This window comes from Silene latifolia, chromosome 6 (assembly GCF_048544455.1).
Source record: "Silene latifolia isolate original U9 population chromosome 6, ASM4854445v1, whole genome shotgun sequence".
NCBI classification, from domain to species: Eukaryota; Viridiplantae; Streptophyta; class Magnoliopsida; order Caryophyllales; family Caryophyllaceae; genus Silene; species Silene latifolia.
Window position 1 is genome coordinate 99,379,766 of NC_133531.1, and position 16,060 is coordinate 99,395,825.

A 16,060-nucleotide genomic window follows, 5' to 3' on the forward strand; every position below is an offset into this window, starting at 1 on the left:
TAATGCATCCTCCCTAATTTCCACTATAAATACCCCATTAGTCTAATTAGAGGAGCATGTTCTTCTTATCAATAATTAGTATAGTTAATATCAATCAAATCTCTCTTTAATATTGTAATCAAGTATTAATCAAGTTTTAATCCAAGTTTTAGTTCTTTAATCTCTCTCTTGTTCATCCTTTATTTTGGGTAATTGAAGATTATTTGAGTTATTATTGGGAGATTGACAACCTCTCAATCAAACATCAAGTACTTCTATTATTCTTGCTTTGTTATTGGAATCATTAGTAGGTATAATCTCTTAATCCCTTTTTAATTATTGCTAATTACTTTCATTTGTTCATCATGTTTCATTTTGTTGGTATGATTGACAACCTTGCTAGCATGATTAACATGATAATGAGTGAGTAGTCTCTTAGCTAGGGTTAATGGGTGATTAGGGGAAACCAACATGGGGAATGATTCATGCTTAAATTAATATGTTTTCATGTTTTATTTGCTTGCTTGTTTTGGTCTTAACTCATGCACATGTTATGTTTGATGAAATGCTAAGCCTATGAATCCTTGCATTTATCACCATCACCTATCTTTTCAATGAGACTTGTAAGACATAAACCAACTCGAGTCTCATTAGACCATGCATGTTGTTGAGTAGGGAAGATTAAGTCGACTTGTAGGTGTTGTACAATCTAATCGATTCGGCTCCGGGACCCAAACTTTCCTAGGATTGTAAGATATAACCCAACTCAATCCATCACAACAATAATTGCTTGCTTATAATTTGAGAACATGTTTGTATGATCAATTCCCATGATTCCCCTATGATCCCATGACACCCTAGTGCTTTTTAATCAATTGTTTACACCCCTTTAATTCATCTTGCTTGTTTATTTTCATTGCTATTTTAGTTTAGTGACCTTCTACATCAACCCAAATTGTGACACCCCTTAGACACCACTAGTTGCAATAGAAATCTCATTTCAATAACCGTCTCTTGGGATTCGACCTTTACTTGCCTCTTTACTAATTGTAGAGTTGTTTTTGAAGCTATAAATTGTGTTTTGATTCGGACGTGACCCAACGACCACACCTTTAATTGTGAACACGAAACGGACCGATCAAAAAATGGCGCCGTTTTGCAGACGTATTTGTTTGATTTAGATTTCTTTTTATTGTTATTAGTTGTGTCTTTCTTCGCCTTGGGAAGTAAAACTCCTCAAGGTTTGTTCTAATTGTTTTCGAGTTGTTTGATATTTTGCATGTCTAGAAGGTTACAAGGTGATTTGTTACCTTTTGACCGTGAAATCGAAAGAACCTTGACGAACAATAGGAGACTTGTTAGGAGGAATTTAAGAGGTATTAGTGAAGTTGTTCAACCCACTAGTGAGTTCGTCAATCCTTTCGCAATAGAAGGAGAGGAGAACCCATTACACAATACCCCACAAAATCCATCTACAATGCCTAAATTCTCGTCACACTCCGTACCCACCGAGGAGAATCTACCAAATGGTACTCCTACACCGCAACATCTAACCGGAAATTTTATTGCCAAGTCCGCCTTCATCCAATTAGTTGAGAGGAGCCAATTTGGGGGGATGCCTAGTGAAGACCCTCATTCTCATATGGAAACCTTTTGCGACTATTGTGATGCAATCTCTCAAACGGGTGTGACTCAAGACCAAATTAGATGGGTCTTATTTCCTTTTTCTTTAATCGGCACCGCAAAGCAATGGTTGAAGGGCCTTGATAAGGCCACCCTCGGAATAGATTCTTGGAAGAAGTTGGCTCTAGCTTTCTACAAAAAATTCTACCCACCAGAAAAGACTAACATGCTAAGAGCTCAAATTACGGGTTTTAAGCAAAGGGATGAAGAATCTTTGTATGAAGCTTGGGAGCGGTTCAAGGGAATTTGTCGCTCATGTCCTCACCATGGACTTAGCGAATGGTTCTTGGTACAACAATTTTGGAATGGTTTATATGAAGATTCTAGGAACATTCTCAATATGGGATCAAATGGAATGTTCACCGAAGTTGATGACAATCAAACATGGAACAAGATTGAGGAAATAGCGGTCCATAACTCACAATATAGTAGACCTCGCAAGGCTACTAGAGGAGGAAAGCATGAAGTGTACTCCGTTACTCAATTGGGTGCTCAACTTAGTGCTCACATTGACACAATCAATTTGAAGTTTGAAAAAGTTATGGCTAGACTTGAAGAAGTCTCAAAATCACCAAAGCATCATGTTAATGCCATGACGGCATCCTCATCAATCCCAAGTGGGATATGTGAGAATTGTGGAACTTTGGGACATGACCAAGGTGAATGTAGGGGAACAAATGAACAAGTGAATGCTTTCCAAGCATACAAGAGTGGTACCCCTTATTCCAACTATTACAATGAGAACACCAAATTCCATCCAAATCTCTCATACAAAAGACAAAATGTTCAAAACCCTCAAACAACATACACTCCACCACCCATGAGAAACCAAAATCAAAGACCCTTTTTCAATCAAAACCAAGGTTACCAAAATCAAAATCCATACAATCACCAAAATGACCAAGGCTTTGATGTCCAAAAAGCGGTCCTCCAAATGCAAAAGAATCAACAAGAATTTTTCACTCAAATGCAAAAAGATAGCCAAGCAAAGGAAACCACCATCAACAACATTCTAGCTCACACCAAGATGTTGGAAACACAATTGACTCAACTAGCATCTTCAAGCTCACAAAGACAAAAGGGGCAATTACCACCTCAAAGTAATCCCCCTAGACATGAAACGGTTAGTGCCATTCACTTGAGAAGTGGTACAAGGTATGAAGCACCAAGGAAGCAAGTTGAGGATGAAGTTGTGGAAGTTAGTGAAAAGGAAGAAATTGTGCAAAGCTCCAAAGATGGAGAATCATCAAAAGAAGAAAGTTCAAAGAAAAATGAAGACAAGGTCAAGGAGAAGGAGCCCATTGTGATTAGACTTCCTTTTCCAAGTCGTCAAGCCAAGCCCAAATTTGATTATCAACTTGGAAAGTTCATGGAAATTGTGAAGAATTTGGAAGTCTCAATTCCTTTCACGGAATTAATAAATCACGTGCCGGCCTATGCAAAAATACATGAAAGATATCCTCACAAAGAAGAAGTCGATCCGGAAACTTGAGACTATCGCCTTCACTAAGGTGAGTAGTGCAATACTTCAAGGGAGTTCACCTCCAAAGTTAAAGGATCCGGGAAGCTTCTCAATACCGTGTACCATTGGCGACACGACGATCAACAAAGCCTTATGTGATCTAGGGGCTAGTCTGAGTGTCATGCCGTATTCGGTGAGTAAAAGGTTGGGGATGGGAGAGCTTAAATGCACCAATATCACACTCCAAATGGCCGATAGATCGACGAAGACACCATTAGGGATATGGGAAGATGTCCCCGTACGAATTGGGAAGTTCTTCATCCCGGTGGACTTTGTCATTGTTGATATGGAGGAAGATTCCAACATTCCAATCATTCTAGGAAGACCTTTCCTACACACCGCGGGTGCGGTGATTGATGTGAAACATGGTGAGCTCGCTCTAGAAGTGGGAGATGAAAGCATAACTTTTAATCTTGACAAGACTATGAGAGCTCCTCATTTGCATGAACCATGTTTCATGATTGATCATTATAGCCGAAAGGATGAGAGGAAGAAATCGGAACTCCAATGGAAGAAGAAAATTGAAGATGCTCCATTCAAAGAGCAAATGAATTGTGACAAGGAGAGCTTGCAAAGCTCATCAAAATCAATCAAGGAAGAAGAAAATGGCCTCATTGGCCAAGAGAAGAAATTGGGAGAGTTGTCTCCATCAAATCAAGAGATTTTCAATGATCAACTTAATGAAGTTTGTGGTCTTTGGGACAACGAATTTGAAGGGATTTTTAATCCCTACATTGGTAATGCCATCGATCAAGACCGACAACAAGGGCCAAGGTCTATTGAAGACCTCTACCATGATAATGAACAAGCTTTCGATTACTTTTTCAAGGTGTTGAGCAACATCAACAACACCTTGAACATGCCCCCTTGACATCTCATCAAGAATGAGAGTTTGGTGGAGTCCTCCATAAACCACCACTTGTAAATATTTCTAACTCCCTAACTTACATTTCAATTCTTGTATTGCATTTTTTGTCATCTTTGGATTTTTATTTACTTTGATCAAGATAATTGTCATGTTTGAGAGAAGTGAGGGAGGGACTAATAATTTTAATTGATGTGTAGTGTTTTACCTTAGTGTGGGGATGACAATTGCCTAGGCTATCCGTGCCTAGTAGTGCCCCCACAATGAAGAACACAAGATTTGAAGAAGAATGGAAGAATGGTAAGGGATATGCATTGTGCACGGATGGAACTGAATCCGGGTACAAGGGGTCGAATCCGAACGGATTCCGGAATCCGCTTTGTCTTGATGTCCGAGCGTCATCGGGTTGAAGACGCACGACTTTATAAGTGATATTTTTGGAAGATTTTTGACCGTAAGAGAATCCGGCATCTGAACAAAGAATCCGCCCGTCTCTCGAAATCCGTCCGTCTCCGGGATCAAGACGCCTGTCTTCTCTCGAGGAAAACAAGAAAAAATTTCCTGGACTGAAATTCGTCCGTCTTCAGGAAAATCCGCCCGTCCCGTATCAAGCAAATCCGAGCGTATTCCACGGAATCCGCCCGTCTTTAGGCGAGTTTTATAAAACCCAGAAAGAGCAGAATCCGCACAGATTGTGCAGAATCCGCACGGATTGCCCCTGCAGTTCGAAAATTTCGGTCTTTATAAAATCCCTCCCACCTTCCTTTATTCATTCATTCATTCATAAACACTACCCACAACATCAAAACCCTCATCCTCTCCATCACAAAAACAAAATCCCTCAACAACATTCACCAAAATCAAATCAAATCATCCTTCTAACAACAAATCAATCACTCCTTCTTCAATAAAAATCAAAACCAAGCACAAAATCTTCAACCTTTGAGTCGATTTTTGATTTCATAAAGGCAAAGCCTTTCACCTTTAAATCGATTTGGGTACACTACAAATTGAAGATTTTCCATTCTTTTCTTGGTTAATTCATCAATGGCAAGGACTAAGGGAGCAACAAAGGCAACAAAGGCACCAAAGGCTAAGGCACTCTCACAAAGGCAAAAGGCTCTTCAAACAAAGAAAGCATTGGCTAAGGTGGTAGCAACACCAAACTTGGAAGTGCAACAACAACAACAACCTTCTATGGGAGCAACAACACCTTCTACTTCGGAAATTGATCAACTTTTGCATTATCCGAAAATAGATGGCTCAACATTGATTGTGGGAAGAAGGGCACTACCGTTATTGTCAATGGCGGCCTAGTCACTATCCTAGCTAAGTACTTTGATCCTAACTTCAATAAGGATAACAAGTATAAAGCAAAGGAGGGTGGTCATCTTGTTGATTTGCATACTATGATACACAAGTACAAGTGGGTTGCCCATAATCCTCTTGACACTAAGTATGGATGGATCACTAGTGAAGCTAGATCGTTCACCTTGCCTTCAAAGATTTGCCGTCTAAGCGTCCACCGGACCAATTATCTACTTCCCCTTTCTAAAGAGGCCGAGTATATTATTCAACTACAAAAGGGTGAACTTGAAATGCCCTCCTCTTCCATTGTCATACCACCTTACCCTTTTGAGTATGAAGAGTTCAAGCCCGAGGGGATTGAAGCAAGAAATGACTATGTGACTCTTCTCATGCAAGCAATGCACAAGCAAGCCTTTGAGGATCGGAAAAACGCTTACTTGGCTCAATATCCACCCCTCATACACTTAGCTAGGCAAGGACTACTTGATCCATCATGTCCTTTGCCTAGTTGGGCGGATAGAGATGTCTTATTTCCGGGTGCATCTAGGGTCGTTTCGGATGACAATGAGGTTGTTGGTAATGATGAAGAAGTTGATGATAACATTGATGAAGAAGCAAGTGAAGAAGGGGAAAAGGATGGTGAAGATGATGATGAGCAAGATGAGGAAGAAAGTGAAGAAGCAAATGAAGAGGGAAGTGGCAATGTGACCACTTCTAATGAGGAAAGTGATGGTGATAACATGATGGAAGATTAGCAAGCCTTAGAGACTCCTACCCTCTCATGGTTTGTCTATTTCTCTCTTTGTTTTAATTATAATTTTGATCATTGTTGGAGTAGTCCTAGCACCATAGAGGACTCACACCTCGGTACCATTGAGGTGTTCTCATTTTATTGTTCCCATTTTCAAAATCCAAAATGACAAATTAGTTTCATGCATTGCATAGTGTGTGCATGAACTACACCCATCCTTGGACATTAGCAATAGTGTCTTACTCGGTTTGGGGAAGTTAATGCATACACAACGGGAGATAATTTAAATTATCCTCTCCGTCATAACAAAAACCATGCATCATGTAGTGTAGCTTAGTGTAGATTGCATTTAGTATAGAAATCATGCATCATCTTTGCATAATTTCCATCATTTTGGCCATTGAGGGCAATGCCCATATTAGTGTGGGGATGGGAATTCTAACATTTAACTCTTATTCAAAAATCCAAAAACAATTTGAAAAATTTCAAAAATCATAAAAATTTGAAAATTGAAAACCCAAAAACATGTTTATTTCCTTTTATAGCCTTGTATATATAGTCTTGTATATATTGTGTTTGTTCTATCCTTGCTCACATTGATTGACTACGCCACATCCGAGACATGAGGATAATGAAGACCGCATGGTATGATCTTTCCAATCTCCTTTTTCCTCTTTATGTTAATGACTATGTGGCTTTATTTTGATTGATGCGGTATAAAAATGTGAACTTAGGACTTGCATTTAGTTTATATGCCATATTAGTTGATAGAATCACTTGCATTAGGATGTTTATATTAGTTGCATCATGGCATGTAGTTGCATATTAGAAAAATTTTGAAAAATGCCTAATTTGGAACTTTGACAAGAGCAACTAAGCCATTACAAATACTTGTTCAACTTAAGACTTTGTCTACTAGAATGGTTGTAAAACACCCTAGATAGTGTCATACTAGTGTCTTTTGACCCATGACCCAAAGCCTAGTCAAGGGTTTGCATGTGAGTCACCTATCCAACCCCGTGATGCGATGTGGACTTGGTTAACTTGTCTAGGTGACCTTGTTTGACCTTGTGGTAAGGCAACCCAAAAATATTTTTCTATCAATAAGCTTGAAGTGCTCATTTCAAAGAATTTTGTCATGTGGAAGTAATCTAATGCCAAAGAAACCTCAAATGTTATGAATTGTTGAATGTTGAGAAAATTAAGTTGTTTTGATGGAGGCGTACCACTTCGATGTGCTTTGGTGCGGGATCCATTGAATTGGGCCCCCATACGGTTGTGAATTCGGCCGCCCAGAGACAGAGTGACTATCACCCCGAAAAGCTATTGTCTAGAGGTTAACCGGTTGCCTAATAAGCGATTGGCGAAAGCAAAGGACACTAGCCCGGAAGGGACAAACCCCATCTTAAATTTTTGAATTGTGAAAGTGAAATGAGGACAATTTTGAATACTAGTCATATCCACCCGTTGTGAATAAAGATTTGAGCATTTCATTCCCAAAATCCTTTTTGTCAAGCCACTTGGTCGAGCTTGGGACAATCCATGACCTTTACTTTTGTAGAGAATTCGAGACTTGTCATGTCATATGCTACTAGCATCATAGGGATCATCATTCCACCACCATCCGATCGCTCTTGACGAAAGCATTTGGAAATTGAGGACGAAAGTAGTCTAGTTTAACACCATTTGGAGGTGATTTAGTGCCATCCTCTTAGCCTTAGTAATTTGATGAACTAGTATTTGTGAAGGATTACATGCTCTTAAATTTGTTCCTCTTTAGTGCCTCCGTCGCTTGATGAGGAAGTGGCTATTCTTTTTGTAGATGCATCCGTTATGTGATTTTGTGTGCTTAATGTTTGGATGTGTCGCCATTTTGGCAAGACCCACCTTGCCTTGCAAGAAGGCATCCTACCTCATGGTTGTCTTGTTGTGAGTTGAAGGGGCGGAGTGAGACCCGCTAATTGTCTCATATCGGCTATATTATTAGGATAGGTTAGTATTGGTCCTAGTCTTTGTCACCTCTTTACTCGGGACGAGCAAAGGTTCGGTTTGGAGATATTTGATGTGACCATAATTAGCGCATATTTAGCCCCCGAATTAGCCTTGTTCCCATGCTTTTTAGTGCATATTTGGGTCATTTCTTATCTTTAGTTCTTTGTTTTGCATATTCTTTGAGATTTTGATCCCTTGGTAGGAAAGGAGTAAGAATCTTGCATTTTCATGGCAAAACGAGACTAAATTGATCGAATCTAATGACCAAGCATCAAGGAGAGACAAGATTAGAAGGCTTTTGTACATATGATAGTAGAAGAGCAATGTTGAGAAAGGATCCTTGAGTCCCCAAGGAAATCCCCAAGGAATTTATGAAGAAAAGGGAAGAAAAGAAGAAGATTTCTTGCTGAGTGACAATCCGTGCGGATTGTCCCCAATCCGGCCGTCCCCCAGCTGCAGAATCCGTGCGGCTTTCCCCTAATCCGCTCGGATTCCACCCCCACAATCCGCCCGGATTCCCTCGAATCCGCTCGGACCCCATCGCGAATCCGCCCGTCCCGACCTTATTCCGCCCGATTCCAAAGACAAAGACGATTTCCTCTTCTCCAAGCTACAAAGAAAGAAGCCCTTCCTTCGAAAAATACCGGCTCCTCCTTGCTCAATCTAAAAAGTGTAATTACTAGTTTAGCCCTTAGTTAACCCTAATGCATCCTCCCTAATTTCCACTATAAATACCCCATTAGTCTAATTAGAGGAGCATGTTCTTCTTATCAATAATTAGTATAGTTAATATCAATCAAATCTCTCTTTAATATTGTAATCAAGTATTAATCAAGTTTTAATCCAAGTTTTAGTTCTTTAATCTCTCTCTTGTTCATCCTTTATTTTGGGTAATTGAAGATTATTTGGGTTATTATTGGGAGATTGACAACCTCTCAATCAAACATCAAGTACTTCTATTATTCTTGCTTTGTTATTGGAATCATTAGTAGGTATAATCTCTTAATCCCTTTTTGTTTTGCCCTTCGATTTCCCCAAATCTGCTTTGAGGTGTCAATTAGGATTGACGTCTCATTTCCCCTAATTCCCTTACCACTATTTAAACTCATCAAATGACGGTGGGTTTGCCATCATAGTCATCTCATTTCGTTTCCTTACGAAATACAAATCCTAAACAAAATAAAAATCATTCAACTAAGCTTAATAGTCCTACTACCCAAAGTTTAGCAATGGATTTTGAGTATCAATTTGGAAGATACAATCCGAGTGTTGAGGGGGAGGGCAGTGAGGATCATCATAACTTTCAGCATCACGACCAGAATGCTCATCAACCCTACCCTGAAGCTACTTTCAATCCCATGAATCCTCTTCATGCCAATGTCTGGCGATATCCAAGGACGGGTGGGGTTATTAATGTGGACCCTGCTGAATTAGGTAGGTCAAGGGAGTTTTGGGGGAACTGTATTCTGGGGTTCATGGTGGATTATCGTCTGTTTGAGGCTGAGAAATTGAATGATATTATTTCAAAGAAATGGAGCTCCAGTGGGAAGATTACAGCTTTTAAGATGGGGGAGGTGTATGTTTTTCATTGTGAAGATGTTGAAGATTTAGAAGGGCTTCTGGCAAAAACGATGGTGATTGTGGACGGTGCTGTGATGGTTCTAGCAAGGTGGTATCCTGATACGGTACCACGTACTGTTAGGTTCCCATTTGCTGAAGTATGGGTGAGGGTTTGTGGAATGCCTTTTGAGTATCTCAATATGCATGTTGTCCAGGTTGCGGGTAAGCTTCCCAGTCACCAGTTTCCGGTTGAACCATTTCATTTTGTGCCTGAAAATGACTACTTAAGAGTTAGGGTCTGTTTTAAGTTAAATGAACCTTTGATGCCGGGTTTCTTCTTGGCTATGGAAACGGGTCATCTACTTTGGGTCCAATTCAGGTATGAAAATGTCTTCAAATATTGTGTTAAGTGTGGGAAAATAGGACATAAAGGGGCACAATGTAGAGAGAGTTTGGTGTCTATTGTGTCTGGTATTGAGAGAATGCTTGATAGGTCTGTGGAAAAGGGTTTTGCTGTTTTTCAAGCACACAGTAATCACACCATGTTTAACATGGATCTCAGAGCTATGCCTTCTACGACCAAGTTCTTATCACCTAGGGTTAGGGTGGGAAATAATAGGCAAAGGACTGGGCAGAGAAATAGGAGGGAATCACCAGAGAGATATGTTGATTATGACCTAGGGATCACTGCTGGAGGAAGGGTTACTCCTGGTATGAGGTTTGCAGTAACTGCACAACCCTTTGCAGGCCCTGTTGTTTTCAGAATTGGACGAGGAGTGAATGGGAATGGAGAGGGAGTAGGGCAAGAGGGAGGGCAGAGGGATGTTGATATGGGTGAGGCTCAGGGGATAATGGAGGAGGTGACAAGAGCACCTAATTCTGAAACTGTCATTGCTCCTGCTATACCTATCCAGGATGCTGAAATGCATCATGTTGATGACCAGAATGCAAGGGTGTTGATTCCAGGTGCGGGGGGATGGTTGGATGAGGAGGATGAACATCATGAGATGTATCACAGTGCTGAGGAAGACTTTGGTTAACATGTGGAGGGTATTAATAGGCAGGCTACTGAAATCTTGATGCAATTACAGGAGAATGATCCATATGTTCTTTATGCTGGTGAAGGTAATGTGAGTGGTGTGCTTGATAGGGATTTGAGGATCTAGGAAGCTATCAGTAATAGAGTTGAAGGGGAGGAGCAGTGGGCACGTTGGGATGATGAGCTAAGGGGTTTTAATTAATTTTTGACCCCCTGCTAGTGGGATGCCTATCGTACCACTACCCCGATGGGTCCGTTCATCGTAGTTGAAGGAACAAATTTGAATGGTTTATATCAAACTGAATGAGCTGATCAGGGGGCTTTGGGCCAAAATGAGGTTATTATCATTAGTGATTCTGATTCATCCATGTCAGAGGCCCCTGGTAACGTCTGGATTGAGGACCCAAATGCTGAATCAGAGTCTAATGAGGACTCATCTAAGGAAAGGTTTACTGATGCTGTCATTGTGATCTCATCTTCTGAGGAGTCTGGGGCAGAAGTGACTGCAAATCCAGTGGTTATGGGGAGTACAGGTGCAGTTGCTATGAATGAGCAAGAGTTGGAAGATTTTGGCGAGCATGGTTTTGATGGGGAGCCTCCTATTTCCTTGAAGTCTGTTGGTATTGAGAGAACGGACAAGGAGCTGCAGGCTGGGTCCTCTACTCTGCAACCACTGGAGAAGGTTTTTCAGGAAGCTAGTAGCATGGCTAGAATTCCTCTGGAAATGGGTGAAGGAAGCAAGAAATGCAAGACTAAGCTGTTTGATATCCCTGCTGGTGGCTCCAAATCTAAACTGATTGTTGAGGTTTCATCAGGAAACATCTCTGATGGTTTCATGGGGTTGGCTGAGGCGTATCATATTTCTGATCTGCAATTGACTCATAGGGAGGAAATCAGGATGGCCAGAAAGAGAAAGTGCAGCACTGATGTTGTGGAATATATTGTGCCTGAGAATGCAAAGGAGTCTCTGGAAAGTGCTAAGGAGTATTTGAGGCAGCTAGTTAAGAGGAGCTGTGAGGGGGAAGGAATTCTGAATGGTAGAATGGAGGGTAAATGTTATGGTTTTAGGGTGAGTGTCCAGGATGTCGTTATGATTGATTCAAGTGACTCTTCATCTTACTTTGTTAATGGAGTTGCTGCTGATGCTGGAGCTGATGTGTTTGATGGCTTTGCGGAGGTTGGGCCTTCACAACCTCCTCTATCACCATGATTGGTCTTGTATGGAATTGTAGGGGTATCAATAACACGCTCGCCCCTACAATTCCGAAGATAAGAGCGTTACTAGATAGTAAGTATTATGATTTCCTCTTTCTAATGGAGACCAAATGTAATGCGAATAAAGTATTCCCTATGTTTAGATCGTTAGGTTTTGTGAAATATTTTGGGGTGGATGCGGTAGGGGCATCCGGTGGTTTATGGGTGGGATGGAAAAGGGAGGCTAAGATGACCCTTATAAGGGCTTGTAAGAACTTTATCGTGCTTTTGGTTAAGAAATATGATGGTCTCTTTTGGTATCTTGTGCTTTTCTATGGTGCCCCGGAGTTAAATTTACGTTCTTCCGTTTTGAGTGAGTTGGATGCATGGATTGAGACTTGTACATATCCGTATCTTATTATTGGGGATTTCAATCAAGTGGATTGTTTTTTGGATAAATGGAGTTGTAGTCAAAATCCTATTAGGGGAGCGAATGAGTTTATTAACTGGAGACTTAGGAATGAATTAATTGATGTACCTTTCAAGGGGCCGAGATACACTTGGTGTAATAATCGCAAAGGGGATAAAAGGGTGTATGAGCGTATTGATAAAGCGTTAGGCTCCAAGGAATGGCTTATTTATTTTCCAAATACGGGTATTAGACACTATCCCATTCAAATATCGGACCATGCCCCGATTGAGCTTGATCTACAACTTACCGGGTGTGGGGGGAAAAGACCATATAAAATGGATGCTTGGGTGCTTGATCATGATGAATGTTTGCAGGGGATTCGTGTGGCCTGGAATTTTGAGGTGGCTGGTTCCCCGGCTTTTCAAGTAGCTCGAAAGCTTGCAAGGGTACGAACTACTGCAAAAAAATGGGCTTTGGATAAAAAGGGTGAGTGGAGGAAAGTTTGGGATGATTTTGACAAAAATTTGGAAGAAGGAATAAATGTGGATATTACGGGGGGGGGGGTGATGAGATGTACACACGGACAAATGAGGAAGTTAAGGCTTTTGCGAGTGCAAATGCGATTTTCTGGAAACAACGTGCTAAGATGCGGTGGATGGTGAATGGTGATACATGTACAAAGTTTTATTTCAATTGGGTCAAGGGGAGGAAAGGAAGAAATTATATTCATGGTTTAAAAGGGGATAATGGTGTGTGGATTTATGATCACAATCTTGTCAGCTCTGAATTCCAAAAGAACTTTAAGGCCCTTTATGCTGCATGTGATGGAAATCAGGATGTTGTGGAGTGGAGAACAGTGGCCTCCTTTGATCGGATCCTTTCACATGTTAAAAGGAGGGTCTCGAATGACGATGCGGATCATCTTATTAAGCCTTTTACAGCTAAAGAGGTACGTGGTGCAGTTTTTCATATGGGGGCTTTTAAGTCGCCGGGGCCGTATGGTATCCCAGCGTGTTTTTTCCAGAAATGTTGGCCTTTGGTGAAGAAGGAGGTAACTAAGGCTGCTTTATCTATTTTGAATTCTGGTCGAGTCTTAAGAGAACTTAATAGAACCTTTATCACTCTTATACCTAAGACTGACAATCCGGAGGGGGTCTCGGACTACAGGCCTATAAGCCTTTGTAATGTTTTCATGCGCATCGTGTCTAAATGTATTACAAATAGAGTGGCAAAGGTTATGGGGTCGCTGTTGAGTGAATCACAAAATGCCTTCATACCTGGGCGTCATATTAGTGATAATATCCTACTTGCCCATGAGACTATTCACCGTATCCTGAGCCATAAAAAAGGAAAACATGGCCCTGTGCTTTTTTAAGGCCGATATGAGTAAAGCATATGATAGAATCAAGTGGGATTTTTTGGAGGCGGTTCTCATTCGTTTTGGTTTCCCACAAAGAATGGTGCATCTTATTATGAATTGCGTTACCACGGTCTCTTATGAGGTCTTATTTAATGGATCTCCGTTACCTCGCTTTCAACCGCAACCGCATTGTGGGTTGCGTCAAGGTGATCCGTTATCCCCTTTTCTTTTTATACTATGTATGGAGGTGCTTGGAGGGCAGATTGAGTTTGCAAAGGAGGTGGGACTTCTGAAAGGGATCACATTGTGTCAACAGGAGAGACCCATCACACATTTATTTTTTGCGGACGATTCGGTCTTTTTCTTTCGGGATAAGGGACAAGCGGCAGCTAATTTTAAAAGGATTATGGATGATTACTGTGAGGCCTCAGGACAAAAATTGAATTTGGACAAACCTGGAATCCTTTTTAGTCCAAGTACGACTTTAGCAAAGGCTCAAGAGATCATGAGTGTTCGTCGAGTACGATCTACCAACGGTATTGGAAAGTATTTGGGGATACCCGCTGAATTTCAGGAGTCCAAGAAGGGGATTTTCGATTCTCTTCTGGATTATGTCACTAAACGCATCTCTTCGTGGAATGGAATTTTCTTATCGCCTGCAGGTAGACTTACCCTAATTTCTTCAGTCCTATCAAATCTTTCTAATTACTTTCTATCGGTATTCAAAATTCCGGTAAGTGTGGCAACAAAGCTCAATTCTCTGTTGGCACAATTTTGGTGGTCTAGGTGTAATCTAGGGAAGAAACTACATTGGTATAGTAAGAATTTTCTAAGTCTTCCAAAGAGCGCGGGAGGTTTGGGTATTCGAAATGTTGGGTGCCTTAATAAGGCTCTGCTTGCTAAACATGGTTGGAGACTTGTCTCAGGGGATGATTCTTACTTTAGTAGAATATTCCGCCGAAAGATATTTGGAGGTAATTCTTTTACTGAAGGAAATCGTCCTAAACATGGAGTGGGTTGTTCATGGGGGGTTAAAAGTATTATATATGGTCTGGAGCTGATCATGGAAAAGATCGGTTGGAAACCGGGATTGGAATCTTGTCTTAATGCGTGGAATGCAAAGTGGATGAATGTGGGCAAGGCCTGAACCGAAGGATCGTTTTCTTGACTCTGCCTTCCTTTTTTTTCTGGGGAACCTTCAGGTACGCGAGTTATGGAATAGAGATTTGACTTGGAATGTTTCTCTAGTGCGTGCTCTCTTTAAAGAGAAGGATGCGGAGTGGATTCTGGCAACAACGTTTTGTATGTCTAGGAAATATGATGAAGTTTTTTGGCCTCTTACCAATGATGGAGTTTATTCGGTGAAGAGTGGGTATGGAATCGCTTTCATGGAGCTTTTTGAGAAAAGAGGTACCATAAAAGATAAATCAAGGATTACCATGACAGGGAGGGGTTTTTGTAAATCACGTCTATGGAGCTTACCTGGGCCGAATTTATGGAAAATTTTGATCTGGAAAATTGTTACAAACACCCTGCCGGTAGGTTTTGAATTTCAGAAGCGACATATTGAAGGGAACCATTCTTGTCGGATGTGTTTAGGGGATCAACACTACAGTGAGACAATTGAGCATATCTTTAGGGACTGTGGTTTGTCATCTAGGGTTTGGGCGGGGTCGGAATTAGGAATCCGGGTTGAAGGATCTGCGATGATCCCGCTTAGCGATTGGATAATAAATTGGATCCTGATTTGGAGACTCGGAGGGGGGGGGAGGAGGGTTCTTCTCTTCCTAGCAACGTTATGGGGTCTTTGGATAACTCGTAACAATGCGGTCTTCAAAGGTGATCGGGTTATGCCGCGATTACTCCTTCAGTCAGTCGCTAACAATGTTAAGGTGTGTTTACAAGCTATGGTAAAGGAGAAGGAGTACAAGGATAAGGTGCAAAGGCAGGTGAATAGACCAATAGGAGGTGATGATATAATGACTATTAAGGATGGGCATCAGGTTTACATTGTTGGTAGGCGGGGTCAGTGTAGGGGAATCCGGGTTAAGGTTGATGTTGGTTGGTTAAAGAATTTGGACGCGGCAATAGGGTGGGTGGCTTATGATGGAGATGGGGTTATGATTGAGAGCGGAAGCAGAAAGATAGCGGCGGAGTCAGCTTTACATGCAGAGGCTTTGGGTATCTCCGAGGTTATTCACTGGGCTATTGGTAAAGGCTTCCTCCATCTGGAGGTGGTGACGCATTGTCTGCCTCTAATTTGTCTTGCAGGTTACGCAGGAGTGAACCATGTTATCAAAGGCATGCTGCAGGATTTCAAGAGTCTTTATGCTTGTTTTCATTGTTTAAGTTTCTCTTATGTTGCGAGGAACCTTAATACTGTAGCACATGGCCT

General features: G+C 41.2%; 1 non-coding gene across 1 annotated transcript; it reads right to left on the minus strand.

The window, feature by feature from the left end:
- Positions 1-1,828: 1,828 nt before the first annotated feature.
- LOC141589064 (small nucleolar RNA R71) lies at positions 1,829-1,935 on the minus strand. Its single transcript, XR_012520018.1, has one exon. It is a non-coding gene; the product is annotated as a small nucleolar RNA R71 (small nucleolar RNA).
- Between the last annotated feature and the right edge of the window lie 14,125 nt (positions 1,936-16,060).